Raw genomic sequence first — 16,400 nt, forward strand, 5'->3', positions numbered from 1 at the left:
TTGCTGTGCTCTGTGCTTTCCACTAATTACATTAGATAGATAGTTATATAATACAGATAGTTAGTGGGAGATAGTCAGTGTAAGTTATATCCTGATATAGTGTAGTTGATAGGTTCTGCTGTCCATACCTACATGCTACAGACATAGTGCTGTGATGTCACAACAATACATAGTGCACCAGTCACTAAAATGTAGTCAGACCTGCTAAAATGTGAAGTTTCACGTATTGCGCCCAAATATTCGCATCATTAGTGCCGATTAGCGCAATTGCGAATATATTGGAGCACTCTATCTGCATATAAAGCTATTGTAATGTTCTGCCGTGCCAACCATTTTCTCCAGTCTCAGGAAACTTCTAGCAGCTTGGAAAATGTAGCAAAAGTGACCCACGCCTGTATTTTGCACACATTACGCAAATATTACATTGCCGAATTTTCGCAATCAAGAAAATAATCTGGAATTCACGAATATATGACAATATTCGCCCAAATATTTGTGAAGTATCGCAAATTCGAATACAGCCCCTGCCGCTCATCACTACTGTGGAATAGCAAAGTTATGGGACATAGGCTAGTAACAGGAAACAGGTAGACACTTAGAAAGATTGCTGCCTGTTTAGTCACTATATGCTGGTTCTGTTTCAATCTTGAATGGTGGTATTTAGTTTTGCATTTAATTTGAACTGTATAGTGACATATATATATATATATATATATATATATATATGCAGCGAGGCCAGGAGAAGTCAGAGCGGAGGATGGGAGTATTAGTGGCTCTGGCTGTAACAGTCAATCACAGTGGCTTTCCTCACACCCTTGCTTCCCATGGCCGTACAGAGAAAGGGGGAGCACCATTTATTCCCCTGGAACACATCCTGGTTTTGGGGCTCCTGCCTGATAGTAGTCGGGGTGCCCGTGATGTTGATTATTTGTATAGGTGCAATGGCTGGTGTATGATGCAGGAGTCCGTAACCATGCCAAAGTTACTGATGTTTGCAGCGAGCCAGGACCGCAGGGGGATAACTTGTGAGGTGATGGTGTACCGAGGAATAATAACAGTTAGTTCTTTACTTACAGTTTTGACGCTCCCTGGGCCGGACTGCAGTGAAGGGGAGAACAGCACCAAATTCTCCGGGGCACACTCTTCTACAGGGGACACCGGCCAGGTGGTGATTGAGGTGCCCTTGATGGTGATTGGAATTTCTGGGTGCTTGTGCGGCTGGGCCCCTGAATTAGGTAAAATCGTGACGCCAGCACCTTGGTGGTGCAAAATGATGAGAGTGGTTGTAGTATGGAGATGGAAGAATGAGACAGGGTTCAAATCCAACTAAGAACTTTACTGTAAGCAGGTTCTTGATAGCAATTTACATCCAGATATAAACAGTCGCTCATGAATATGGAGGTTGAATGCTGTAAATCCAGGTAGCAGGCTGTATACGTGGCTATAATCTCAGGCTATGGTAGGAGGTTGTGTACAGTCGTGGCCAAAAGTTTTGAGAATTACATAAATATTGGAAATTGGAAAAGTTGCTGCTTAAGTTTTTCTAATAGCAATTTACATATACTCCAGAATGTTATGAAGAGTGATCAGATGAATTGCATAGTCCTTCTTTGCCATGAAAATTAACTTAATCCCCAAAAAAACCTTTCCACTGCATTTCATTGCTGTCATTAAAGGACCTGCTGAGATCATTTCAGTAATCGTCTTGTTAACTCAGGTGAGAATGTTGACGAGCACAAGGCTGGAGATCATTATGTCAGGCTGATTGGGTTAAAATGGCAGACTTGACATGTTAAAAGGAGGGTGAAGCTTGAAATCATTGTTCTTCCATTGTTAACCATGGTGACCTGCAAAGAAACTCGTGCAGCCATCATTGCGTTGCATAAAAATGGCTTCACAGGCAAGGATATTGTGGCTACAAAGATTGCACCTCAATCAACAATTTATAGGATCATCAAGAACTTCAAGGAAAGAGGTTCAATTCTTGTTAAGAAGGCTTCAGGTCGTCCAAGAAAGTCCAGCAAGCGCCAGGATCGTCTCCTAAAGAGGATTCAGCTACGGGATCGGAGTGCCACCAGTGCAGAGCTTGCTCAGGAATGGCAGCAGGCAGGTGTGAGCGCATCTGCATGCACAGTGAGGCGAAGACTTTTGGAAGATGGCCTGGTGTCAAGAAGGGCAGCCAAGAAGGCACTTCTCTCCAAAAAAAACCATCAGGGACAGATTGATCTTCTGCAGAAAGTTTGGTGAATGGACTGCTGAGGACTGGGGCAAAGTCATATTCTCAGATGATGCCTCTTTCCGATTGTTTGGGGCATCTGGAAAAAGGCTTGTCCGGAGAAGAAAAGGTGAGCGCTACCATCAGTCCTGTGTCATGCCAACAGTAAAGCATCCTGAGACCATTCATGTGTGGGGTTGCTTCTCATCCAAGGGAGTGGGCTCACTCACAATTTTGAACAAAAACACAGCCATGAATAAAGAATGGTACCAAAACACCCTCCAACAGCAACTTCTTCCAACAATCTAACAACAGTTTGGTGAAGAACAATGCATTTTTCAGCACGATGGAGCACCATGCCATAAGGCAAAAGTGATAACTAAGTGGCTCGGGGACCAAAACGTTGACATTTTGGGTCCATGGCCTGGAAACTCCCCAGATCTTAATCCCATTGAGAACTTGTGGTCAATCCTCAAGAGGCGGGTGGACAAACAAAAACCCACTAATTCTGACAAACTCCAAGAAGTGATTATGAAAGAATGGGTTGTTATCAGTCAGGAATTGGCCCAGAAGTTGATTGAGAGCATGCCCAGTCGAATTGCAGAGGTCCTGAAAAAGAAGGGCCAACACTGCAAATACTGACTCTTTGCATAAATGTCATGTAATTGTCGATAAAAGCCTTTGAAACGTATGAAGTGCGTGTAATTATATTTCACTACATCACAGAAACAACTGAAACAAAGATCTAAAAGCAGTTTAGCAGCAAACTTTGTGAAAACTAATATTTCTGTCATTCTCAAAACCTTTGGCCACGACTGTACTCACTGGTATTTAGTTCTGAATCTGGTCCTTTTTCCCCAGCTTATTAATGGTGAGCCTGCCGGAAGCTAATGAATCCTTCACCTTGAATCCAAAGGTCCTTAAAGCCCGGTAAAATGGCTATTGTTTTTCGTGACCTTATCCAGTCCTTCTACTCCTCAACTTCCCCACTCTAACTAACTTAATAACTAGGCCTGACCTGAAACTATATATACTTTGGTGCTATCCCCATCTAGTGGTGGAATGTGTGAATTACACCTATCAGCCTGTTAACTTGGATTTTACATAAAGGTGCAATACAGCATGATATAACATATAATATAACAACTTTGCAGTACCCACATACATGAGTTGGGACGCTGCATGTTCACAATCACAATAGGAGTTGTAGTACATCCAACAAGAGCAAAACATAGTTCCAACTGTACACTGTGCAATTCTTCCCAGACAACAATGTATGGATTTATGTATGGGTGGGAGTTATGGCCCTCTTCCCTCTCTATCTGTCTCAAGTCTCTTCCTGTAGAATGTATGGTGGGCAATAGTACTCTTTCGATGGTGGCTGTAATGTCTACTGAAGGATACAGGGTTTTAGAGATACGACTGGCCAGATCCTGTCCAGGTGTGAAGGGTGTCTTAACATTGTCCACTAGTTTAGTGCTCTCATTAAGAGAAACAAAATAAGAGTATTGCAGTTTTGATACCTTTTAATGGCTAACAAAAATAGAAGTAATGATGTTACATAGCGTGCTTTCGAGACATCACTAGTCCCTTCATCAGGCGTACTACAAGAATATAAGCAGTAAAGTCTTAACAGCTTTTGGTAGCAGGTTACCTTACTGTCTCCAATGCTCGGCCATGCAGACTCTAGGTTCTCTAGATCTCTCCTTCTGTAGATCATTGAGAGATTGGTGAGGTAGTACAAGTCACAGCTTCTTCTCCGATCCAAACTGCCTCTATGTTCTGCCATTCTTTTATTATTTCTACTAGAAGTTATGAATGAATTGCTAGCAGTCTGCAGTAAGGGTACAGAGGGGAGGGAATAAGTTGGGGGGGTTACCTGCACAGACTGAAAATGGCAGCACTGATTGAATAGAGTCAGACTTTGCAGGTACACCCCCCCCCCCTTTTGTACCCTTACTGCAGACTGACAGCAATTCATTCATAATTTCTAGTTGGAATAATGAGGGAATGGCACAGCATAGAGCCATAACAATAGATGCTCCAGAATTGTTATTACATGGGGAATTCCTGTGGTTAAAGGTCCTTTTTAACCCTGACTAACTGAGCTGGTGGCTGATCATGGATCCCCACCCAACCCCCTGTAAGGACTAAGCCAGGATTGTTAACCCTGGCTGTGTCATCCATACCTAGTTATGCTTGGTGCATTACATAAACCATTTGCAGATACCCCCTGCTCTGGGATACTGTATATGGCACTGTGATTTTTAGCTACCAAATGAAAATGTTCCTTGGCCAACATATGGCATTGTTATTTAGGCACTATGATGTATTGTGCTTCTAATCAGACAGGGTATGGTTATTAGTATGCTGTATGCAGCAGAATGTGCTGCTCCGGGCATCATTCAGCCTAAGGATATACATAATAAATGTGGCCATATGGCGAAGGTGCTAAATATTCACTGGATACCCTGTATCAGGTGGCAGAACTCGCTGTACGTTATATATGTGTCCTTGAATTGTATGTATACCATTTTTTTCTGCACATTTTGTAAACATGAGAGTTATATCTTCCTTAAATAGATAAAACGGAACGTCCACCAGCCCAGGAGCTCTGACAGTAGTATTGATAATTTCACACCCACATGTCAAGATGTCAGTGTACAGCGCAAAGGTCAATTGACTTCATATATTATCGCAGATGATGCCATCAATAGGAATATGCTGTACTGCACTGCAGCTGATTTGCAGGATCACTTGTCCAAGGCATCTATAGAAAACATGGAAATGAGGAAAACACATTGTACCGCTAGATATAAGTCCCCATCGCTCTTCTATTTCCTGTACCATCCTTCGGTCCTCCATGGCCAACCACGTCCAGGTGGAATGGTGTCACGTGTAGGTTCACACAAATTCAGTTTCACCGATACGTATTCCATGATGAGTTCAACCTCTCCTAATTATAGAAGTAGGGCGGGAGTATCTTATGCTTCAGTTTGTAAGGAAACTTTATGAAAACCTAGAGAAGGGATCAGCAACCTTTGGCACTCCAGCTGCTATGAAACTACAACTCTCAGCATGCAAACTTACTCGACTGTTCTTGAGGATTCTGGGAGTTGTAGCTTCAGAACAGCTGGAGTGTCGGAGGTTGCTGATCCCTGACCTAGAGAGAGGATCCCATTAACAGAACATTCCTATAGCAAGGCAAACAGTCCGGTTTATGTAAGTTAGGGTGGGTTCACACTAGCGTTAGGGATTCCGTCATGGCTTTCCGTTATAACAGGGTAATAACGGAATCCATAAGACGGAAGGGCAGATCCGTTTTGCTACCCATAGACTTGCATTATGACGGAATGCAAAACGGATGCCTTTAAAAAGGCATTCTGTTTGCTTTCCGTCCTAATAGAAGTCTATGGGAATCAAAACGGATCCGTCTGTTTTCCGTCTTGCATAACGAGATCCAATATGTTTTCCCGTAAACCTCTATTAGGACGGAGCAAAATGGAATGTCTCTTAACCCCTTAAGGACATAGCCTTATTTCACCTTAAAGAGGACCTTTCACTAGAATAAAACATCTAAACTAACTATACAGACATGGAGAACGGCGCCCATGTATCTCCCTGCACTTACTGTTATACCCGGGCGCCGCTCCGTTCGCCCAGTATAGCCTCCGGTATCTTCATAGTTAGGCTCCACCCAGGGGAACCTGCCGGCGTCTCCTTCTCCAATGCTGTAGCGCTGGCCAATCGCAGCGCTCAGCTCATAGCCTGAGAGGCTTTTTTTTCTCTCAGGCTATGAGCTGAGCGCTGCGATTGGCCAGCGCTACAGCATGGGAGAATGAGACCGCGGCAGGTTCCCCTGGGTGGAGCCTAACTATGAAGATACCGGAGGCTATAACGGGAGAACGGAGCGGCGCCCGGATATAACAGTAAGTGCAGGGAGATCCCTGGGCGCCGCTCTACACGTCTGTATAGTTAGTTTAGATGTTTTATTCTAGTGAAAGGTCCTCTTTAAAGGGAACCTGTCACCAGTTTTATGGTGTCCTAACTAAGGCAACATAAATAAGTGACTGATTCTCTTAGCACAATGCTGGGTCACTTTCTTTAATTGACCCAGTCAATCTGCCAACATCTTGTATTGAAAAGCTCCAGCTGATAATGATGAGTCATGAATATTCATGAGCTCCTGACTCTCCCCGCCCACCTGCAGCTGAATGACAGTTTGTTTCCATATGAACCAGCAGCAGGTGGGCAGGGGAGTGGCTATAGCTCTGAATTAAATAAACGCTGGACTCAATGACATCACGCTGGACTCCAATCAGCTCATTAGCATGCAGCATCTTTGTGTGTATATTATGAGGTAACCATCTGTCACACCAGTAAGTGAATACATCTAAGGCACTTTTTAGTAGTTAATGATTATAATCTAACTAATTATATACAATCAAATATCCACATGACAGGTTCCCTTTAAGGACCAGGCCATTTTTTGCAAATCTGACCAGTGTCACTTTAAGTGCTGATAACTTTAAAACGCTTTTACTTATCCAGGCCATTCTGAGATTGTTTTTTCGTCACATATTGTACTTCATGACACTGGTAAAATTAAGTCAAAAAAAATTATTTTTTTTGCATAAAAAAATACCTAATTTACCAAAAATTTGGAAAAATTAGCAAATTTCAAAGTTTCAGTTTCTCTACTTCTGTAATACATAGTAATACCCCAAAAAATTGTGATGACTTTACATTCCCCATATGTCTACTTCATGTTTGAATTATTTTGGAAATTATATTTTATTTTTTGGGGATGGTACAAGGCTTAGAAGTTTAGAAGCAAATCTTGAAATTTTTCAGAAATTTACAAAAAAAACTATTTTTAGGGACCACTACAGGTCTAAAGTCACTTTGCGAGGCTTACATAATAGAAACCACCCAAAAATGACCCCATCTAAGAAACTACAACCCTCAAGGTATTCAAAACTGATTTTACATACGTTGTTAACCCTTTAGGTGTTGCACAAGTTATTGGCAAATGGGGATGAAATTTGAGAATTTCATTTTTTTGTCTAATTTTCCATTTTAACCCATTTTTTCCACTAACAAAGCAAGGGTTAACAGCCAAACAAGACTGTATCTTTATTGCCCTGACTCTGCCATTTACAGAAACACCCAATATGTGGCCGTAAACTACTGTACGGCCACACAGCGGGGCGTAGAGTGAAAGGTGCGCCATATGGTTTTTGGAAGGCAGATTTTGCTGGACTGGTTTATTTACACCATGTCCCATTTGAAGCCCCCCTGATGCATCCCTAGAGTAGAAACTCCCTAAAAGTGACCCCATCTAAGAAACTATACCCCTCAAGGTATTCAAAACTGATTTTACATACGTCGTTAACCCTTTAGGTGTTGCACAAGAGTTATTGGCAAATGGGGATGAAATTTGAAAATTTTATTTTTTTGCCTAATTTTCCATTTTAACCCATTTTTTCCACTAAGAAAGCAAGGGTTAACAGCCAAACAAGACTGTATCTTTATTGCCCTGACTCTGCCGTTTACAGAAACACCCAATATGTGGCCGTAAACTACTGTACAGCCACACAGCGGGGCGTAGAGGGAAAGGTGCGCCGTTTGGTTTTTGGAGGGCTGATTTTTATGGACCGGTTAATTTACACTGTGTCCTGTTTCAACCCCCCTGATGCACCCCTGGAGTAGAAACTCCCTAAAATTGACCCCATTTTGGAAACTACGGGATAAGGTAGCATTTTTTTGGGACTATTTTTAGGGTACATATGATTTTTGGTTGCTCTATATTACATTTTTGTGAGGCAAGGTTACCAAAAATTGAAATTCTGAAATTTAATCTCCATTTGCCATTAACTGTTGAGGAACACCTAAAGGGTTAATAAAGTTTGTATAATCAGTTTTGAATACCTTGAGGGGTGTAGTTTCTTAGATGAGGTAACTTTTAGGGAGTTTTTACTCTAGGGGGACTTCAAAAGGGACATGGTGTCAATAAAAAAGGCCATCAAAATCGGCCTTCCAGAAACCATGTCGGTCCTTTCCTTTTGCGGCCTCCCTTTTACTGATACAGCAGTTTTGGACCACAAATGTGGCATTTCTGTAAACTGCAGTATCAGGGTAATAAATATTAACTTTTGTTTGGTTGTTAACCCTTGTTTTGTTACTGGGAAAAACGGATTGAAATGGAAAAGTGCCAAAAATAGCGGTTTTGGCACAGTTTATTTTTTTTTTGACCGTGTTAATCTGGGGGGTTAGGTCATGGGATATTTTTATAGAGGAGATTCTTACGGACACGGCGATACCTAATAAGTGTATTTTTTTTTACCATTATTTAGGTTTTTGACTATATTATCTTTTTTGATACAAAAAAAAAACTTTTTGTATCTCTAAAGTCTGTGTCATTTTTTTTATCCGATTACCTTATATGGGGGCTCATTTTTTGCGGGATGAGCGGACAGTTTTATTGGCACTATTTTGGGGGCTATATGACTTTTTAATCGCTTGCTAGTAAACTTTTTATTATGTAAGGTGACAAAAAAAAAACTTTTTTTGCACTTTTCTTTTTTTCTGGACCGTGTTAATCTGGGGGGTTAGGTCATGGGGTATTTTTATAGAGGAGATTATTACCGACGCGGCGATACCTAATATGTCTACTTTTAATAAATTATTTTAGTTTTTTGGGGTGTCTCAAGTCTGAGAATCAGTTTTTTTATCCAATGTCAGTGCTAAATTGGGAAATAAATTTAGTACTCCATGGAAGTGTGATACTCCCTGAAGCAACCAATAACGCAGAGGCCCGGATGATCGGGGCACGTGTCACATTGAGTTGTGGTGTCCTTCCGTATCCCCCTCCTGTGACACACTCTGCATCTTTTTTGGGTTCATCCCTTCTTTCCAGTATGGGGGACCACACCTGGAAAGTGTTGGCCAGGGACAATCCGGGCGCCTACAGTTCCCGAGGTACTCCGGCCTGCTCTTTCCCGGTCCGAAAAGATCAGGGCCTTGAGGACTGCCTCATAGAACTGGAGGAATGTCCCTGTGCTGCCAGCGCTTCAGGATAGTACAAAAGAGTTGTACATGGCAACCTGTACCAAGTAGACCGCAAATTTTTTGTACCATGCCCGGGTTTTGCGCATGGCGTTATATGGCTTGAAGACTTGATCAGAGAGATTAACTTCTCCCATATACCGATTGTAGTCGACGATACAATTGGGCTTGAGGACCGTTGCCGCGGTACCTCGCACAGGGACAGGGGTGATGCCGTTACCATGAATTGTGGACAGCATAAGAACATCCCTCTTGTCCTTATACCTGACCAGCAACAGGTTTCCAGTGGTAAGGGCACAGGTCTCACCCCTGGGGATAGGTACCTGGAGGGGGAGGGCAGGGAGGCTGCGTTGATTTTTCCGCACGGTCCCACAAGCGGACGTGGATCTGGCGGTAAGGGACTGGAACAAGGGGATACTGGTATAAAAATTATACACGTACAGGTGGTAACCCTTATCCAGCAGTGGATGCATAAGGTCCCACACAAGTTTCCCGGTAACACCCAGAGTGGGGGGACATTCTGGGGGTTGAATCCGGGAATCTCGCCCCCTCGTACACACGAAATTTGTAAGTGTACCCTGAGGTACTCTCACAAATTTTGTATAGCTTCACGCCATACCTCACCCGCTTGGAGGGCACATACTGGCAGAAAATGAGTCTCCCCTTGAACGCAATGAGATACTCATCAACCGCGACCTCCCTTCCAGGTACATGAATTTGGCCCCAAAGTGATCGATGACCGGCCGTATCTTATACAGACGGTCATGGGCAGGATCACCTCGGGGGGGACATGCTGCATTATCGGAATAATGGTGGGCCGGGAAACCAGTACGGCTGCTCGTACTAGTGTGGGCCACAGGGTCCCTAACATGGCGGTCCCCTTGCTCCGCCTGGTGACGTCTCCGCCGCCTTGGGGGCTCATCATCATCGCTAGATGATCAGGAGGACGTGGATGACAACAGGAATGTGGGGTCATCCTCGTCCTCACTGGGACTCTCGGAGTTGGAGGCAAGCTGGGCGTATGCCTCCTCGGCCGAGAACATCCGGCGGGCCATAGGGGAGTGTGTGTCTGCATGTGTATGTGCGTGTGTGTAAAACTTTATTTGGTGTGAGTGTGTGTGGGGGCATGGGTGTTCACGAACTCACCCTAAAAGTAACAGAAAAAAAAAATTATTAACTAACTAAAAAAAAGCGAAAAATGTGAAAAAAAATATTCAAAACCGCTGATCAACCGTCTAAAGTTGATCAGCGGTGGGTAGGGTGGCAACTGGCTTCACCCTAGAAAGCCGGACCGGCCCAAACCACACCCACAAACCACTCCCACAATGAACCAAACCACGCCTCCAAACCACAAAGCCACACCCCATGCCAGTGAAGCCACGCCCCCACCATCGGCTGGAAAAACACGGGGGAGGAGAGGGAAGAACTTTGTGAATGGAAGGTGAGCGGGGGCAGCCGGGGTGCTTCTCTTCCCCTCAGTCATCCACAGGGAGCCATATCTGCGGCTCTAGTGACTGACTGGGGGTGAGAGAAGCCTCGGTCAGTTGCTGCAGCTTACGCTCAGACAGCACAATGCTGCTGTCTGAGACGTGAGCTACTGAAAAGGAGGACATCCCTGTGTCCGTCCAGGCACTGCGGCGGACGGAGGACAGGGAGCCTGAAAACCGGACTGTCCGGCCTAAAACCGGACGTCTGGCCACCCTAGCGGTGGGGTGTGCGATACGCTAACAGTGGCCGGACGCTAAAATAATCCTGCACCCCAAAAAAGTGGGGGGGGGGGCAGGGGGGACAAGGGGCAGCCCCCCTGGGGGGGTCTAGGGTCACGCAGCTGTGCTGTGGACCCCAGACACCCTAACTTAGGGTGATGCAATCAAAGTTTTCAAACTAACTTTCCCTTTATTTTCCCTGCCTAACCCAAACTTTCCCTATGCTTTCCCTATGTACCTGAAGTTCAGATGGGGGGTGCTGGGGCACAGATCGGGTCCTGGGGGGCACAGATGGGGTGATGCTGGGAATGATGGACGACGTGCAGGCAGCAACTCTCTCCTTTGGCTCCGGAACACAAAAGGAGGAGGAGAGGAGCGCTTGCATCATTTGAATCTGCCGCCGGCCCGCCCACAGACCAATCAGAGGCGATCCTGAGAGGTGATGTCACCATCACCTCTCAGGATCGCTGGATGGTGATTGGTGGGGTGAAATCACACCACAGTCACCATCCTGTTCCGGGTTATCGGGTCTTCAGAGACCCGAATAACCCGGAAACGCAGAAAACAGCAGGTCTGAATTGACCTGCGGTTTTCTGCTATCGCCGACATGGGGGGGGTCACAGGACCCCCCGGCGCATTTAGCCTAGGTGCCTGCTCAATGATTTGAGCAGGCACCGGGTTCCGATCACCGCCCGCCGCGCGGCGGTGATCGGAACCATACATGACGTACCGGTACGTCATGTGTCCTTAAGAGGTTAAAGGCTTCCGTTTTGCATTCCATCCTATGGATTCCATTACCCTGTTATAACGGAAAGCCATAACGGAATCCCTAACGCTAGTGTGAACCCACCCTTAAAGGGGTTTTCTGAGACTTTTCTATTGATGACTAGGGATGAGCGAACTTGTGTTTTAAGTTCGGCATGCAAAGTTCGGGTTATCGGAGGATTCCATTATAACAGAATTTTTAGATAACCCAAACTTTGCACGCCAAACTTGAAACACAAGTTCACTCATTCCTACTGATGCCCTATCTAGAGGATAGGTCATCAGTATCTAATTGGTTGGGGTCTGACACCCAGGACCCCCGCTGATCAGCTGTTTGAGAAGGCACTGGCTCTCACAGTAGCGCCGTAGTCTTCTCTCAGCTTAGCCAAGGCCATGTGATGTCACGTTCATCGGTCACGTGCCCTAGGAGCAGCTCAGTCCCATTCAAGTGAATGGGTCTGAGCTGCAACTCCAAGCACAGCACGCTCTACAATGTACGGCGCTGCGCTTGGTGAGCAGGGAGAAGGCCATGGTGCTACTGCCTTCTCAAACAGCTGATCAGCGGGGGTCCCGGGTGTTGGAACCCCACCGATCAAATTCTGGTGTCCCATCAAGACGATGAGTCCTCAGTAGAAAAGTCTGAGAACCCTCTTAATTGGGAAAGAGATTCTAATATACAGTGAAGTAATTAAACAAAAAATGTCCTTGGAGTTGGAACCTGTTCATACATTTCACAAGAATAGAAACATATTTCTATTCGAAACAGCCTGAGAACCAAATGAAGTCTTTTTGATGGGTCTTTTCTTCATTCCACACCAGTGCCACCTAACTTGCAGTTAAACCTGCTCACCCGCTTTCATAGGGCTACCCTTAAGCAGTAGTACCGTGAAGACAGTGTTAGCTCTGAAACGTAGACCAGCGCTTTCATCTGTAACCCACATGAGATTACTTTTGCTCTCCACACTTATAATTGTGAAGCATTTCAGACTCTCATAAATCAACATGATTGCAGCCTCTAACCTCAAAGGGATAATGAGAGCTCCCATGCCCGATACAGCCGAGGAAAAAAAAAAGATTCACTTATCACAACTGCTGCTCGAAGAAAACTGAACTCCGTGAGATCAAAATGATTACATTGAGAAATCACATTATTATTTACTTGACCAAAAGGACAGGGATGAGTGCTTAGATTGCATTATTGAAGAGCTTTCTTAGCCTTAAATAAAATCCTTCTTTCCTCGTCTTGAGCCGTGTTGGTTTGATGTCATGACAACCGATAAGAACGGCTCTACAGGGGTTGTCAGCCAGCATTCCACCACTTCCAAGGTTTTCGTCACGTGAGCAAATCATACAATCTTTAACGGGAACCTGTCAGGAGCTTTGTGCTGCCTGAACCCTGGGTAGCTTGAAATAACGACAGGCTTCCTGGTTTCAAAAACACTATGTTTTTCTCTGAAACACTGCGTAGTTTCATAGAAGACCTATTCTAGCTAAGTTTTCAAACAAAAGTATGCACAATGGCTGTGCTTTTTTGTACAATCATAACTGTGAAGGAACAGTTGTGTTTGGGCTTCCCTAATGTTTTTTTCAGCCATATTATTCCCCTCTTTAGCCGCACAGCTAGATGCATTTCACTCAGAAGCAGGGGACATATCCCTTCTATGGAAGTCTGCCAGCACTGTACTACTGTGCCATCCTTTCTCTTACTTCCCGCTATGTTTGTTTTCAGCTCCGAAGCTCACAGAACAGATAAGAAGGGGGGGGGGAGAAATCACACTTACAGAATAGAAGCAGTTTATCAAGCTTGCCTGACAACAGGCAGTGGACTGCAAATTAGGTGGAAGTGAGATTCCTACTGGTAACGACTTTACAGCTTTTTTTCAGGTGAATGCAGGCAGTTTCTAAATGAAGTGATTTAGAAATTCACTAGTTACATCATTCTCTATTGAATGAAATTTTGTGAAAGTACATAACTCTTTAAAAATGAACTGGGGAGAGGGAGAAGAGTTAAGGGGCAGCTCCCCATCAGCTTCTCTTTACCCAGCTCAGCTTAATTGACAAATCTGAAGTGTTTCAGAGTAAAACATAGTTGTTTGTAACCAGGGGGCCTATTGGTACTTCAGGCTGCCCAAGATTCGGGGAAGATGACCTACTGACAGGTTCCATTTCAACCAATTTTAGACAGCCATAAAGGGTTCGAGTTCTAGCACCTATAATGCTCACACCATTTGGGCCTTCCTTACTTCTACTATACTGAACTCATCATAGATCCCTATGGTAACCTATACTATATGGACAAAAATCTTGGGACACATTCACATTAAACATACAGGAGCTGTCAGGTTAAACTTATCTGGCGGTCCAGATCTGCCTCCCGCTCCCATCCACCAGGAAAGCCTGGCCGCTGTGCCCCCTTTGTCAATTCATACAAGCTGAGGCCTGCCGCCTGGAAAAGCCTCTCCATCTCTGTCTACAGAGAAAGGGGGGAGAGCACACGCCCTAATCTTTACCAGCCAGCTGGCAGTCCTCGGGTACCTTGTCCTAGGGGAAAATGCCTATGCAATAAGGTTGCTTAACTTGCTATGTTCCCTGTGAAGGTGTGCTGATCAGCTGTCTGTCCACGTACCAACCTCTGCCCGTTTACTGTGTTCTGACCTTCCTGACCTAATCTGTTACCCATATTGCTGCTATGCTAAACCCCCCGATCTTGGATTCCCATGTTGTATGTACTCCACCAGCCCTGACCTTGGTCCATTTACTGCATAGCACATAATTCGCCAGCCCTGATCTTGATCTGTCCCTGACTATAGTTTGCCTGAACCCTTGTCTCTGATCCATGTGGGTCAGCTGTTAATCACACAGAGACTACTGCAGGAGGTAGTGGACTGGTAGCTTCCCTACAGCAGATCCTGTACAGAAGTTAAAGAGGACCTTTCATATAATATTTGAGGAAGCCGGGGAACCCTTCTTCTGTCCCTGAAAGGAAACCACAAGCTTAGAGAACGACTTCCAGTCCTGAGTGGCAGAAAGGTACCGAATTAGGCACCTCCTAACATCAAGGCAATGGATTTCCCTTTCCTTCTGATTTTTTGGTGAAGGGCAAAAGGAAGGTAAAACTACATCCTGTGATCGGTGAAAAGATGACGAAACCTTTGGAAGGAAGGCAGGGTCAGGAGATAAAATAACCCTATCCTCTAGAATGCTAAGATACGGCCTTTCAATTGAGAAGGCCAATATCTCGCTCACTCTTCTAGCAGATGTAATAGCTAGCAAAAAAGACAATTTATAGGTTAAGATTTTTATTGGGATATCTTCAATGGGCTCAAAGGGATCCCCAGTTAAGGCAGACAAAACTAGATTTAAATCCCAGGGAGGAACTCTGGACTTCTGGACTGGTGCAAGTTTCGAAATCGCAATGACAAATCTTTTTATCCAGGGGTGGTCTGCTAAATTATACTCAAAGAGAGCGCTTAAGGCAGAGATATGGACCTTCAAAGTACTAGGTCTAAGTTCTTTATTCCAACCCTCCTGGAGAAAGCTAAGAACTACAGGTAATTCCGGGGGTTCTAGGACATTAACAGGCTTATTTGCAAACCCTTAAATACATTTTTGAAGTAACAGCCTTTCTGCTGGACAAAAGGGTGTTTATTACCTCCCCCGAAAGACCCTTCATTTCTAGGATTTGCCTTTCAACAGCCAGGCTGTCAAGTGCAGGCTCTCTAATTGTGCATGAAGTACCGGACCCTGCACTAGTAGCCCCGGGAAGACCGGAAGCACCCAGGGATCTGCCACCGACATCCTCCTTAGCCAGGAAAACCAGACCCTCCCAGGCCAAAAGGGGGCTATGGTAATTACTAAAACAACCAACACTTATTTCCCTTAAACTTATTATATTAGCGATCCAGTATCACCATTAGCGTAACCAATCATAGATACATAGATCAGATTGAATAACAAAATCATAACTCCATCAACAGTTACTTTTAAATAATCATCAATTTTATTGGTACACAGAGTTATAACCATTGCTGGCCTCACAGACATTAAGAACATTTAAAATTAACCATCAGACTTCGGGTCTATGGCAGTTACCATTCATATAAATAAAGTGCTAGTGCAACCGTATACATGGAAAAGTATAATCAGTGCACATACAGAGTGTTGTCCTGTCCACAATGTATGGTCACAGAGCCAGAAATACCGACCCTGGATCCTACGGACACTATCAAACACACTACTTGCTAGGTTATCGTACAATCAGCAAAAAGCTATGCATACTGACCCAGGTATCTGTCACACCGTTAGACTGTGCCCCGACGCGCGTTTCGCCGTCAGCTTTTTCAAGGGGTATTACTAGAGCCTTCTCCTCCCGAATCTTCTTCAGGATTCTCGGGAGTAGTTTTATAGGAGGGAAGGCGTACAGGAGGCCTACTCTCCATGATTGGGCTAATGCGTCCACTGCTGTGGGCTGCTCCGATGGAGATAGGGAGAAGAATTTCTTCACTCTTCTGTTTTCCCTTGTGGCAAAGAGATCTACCACCGGGTGACCCCATAGGGCCACAATGTCGTCGAAGATCTGCTGATTTAGGGACCATTCCCCCTGCCGAACACGATGTCTGCTCAGAAAGTCTGCCGTTACATTCTCC

This window comes from Bufo bufo, chromosome 6 (assembly GCF_905171765.1).
Source record: "Bufo bufo chromosome 6, aBufBuf1.1, whole genome shotgun sequence".
In the NCBI taxonomy this organism is placed as follows: Eukaryota; Metazoa; Chordata; class Amphibia; order Anura; family Bufonidae; genus Bufo; species Bufo bufo.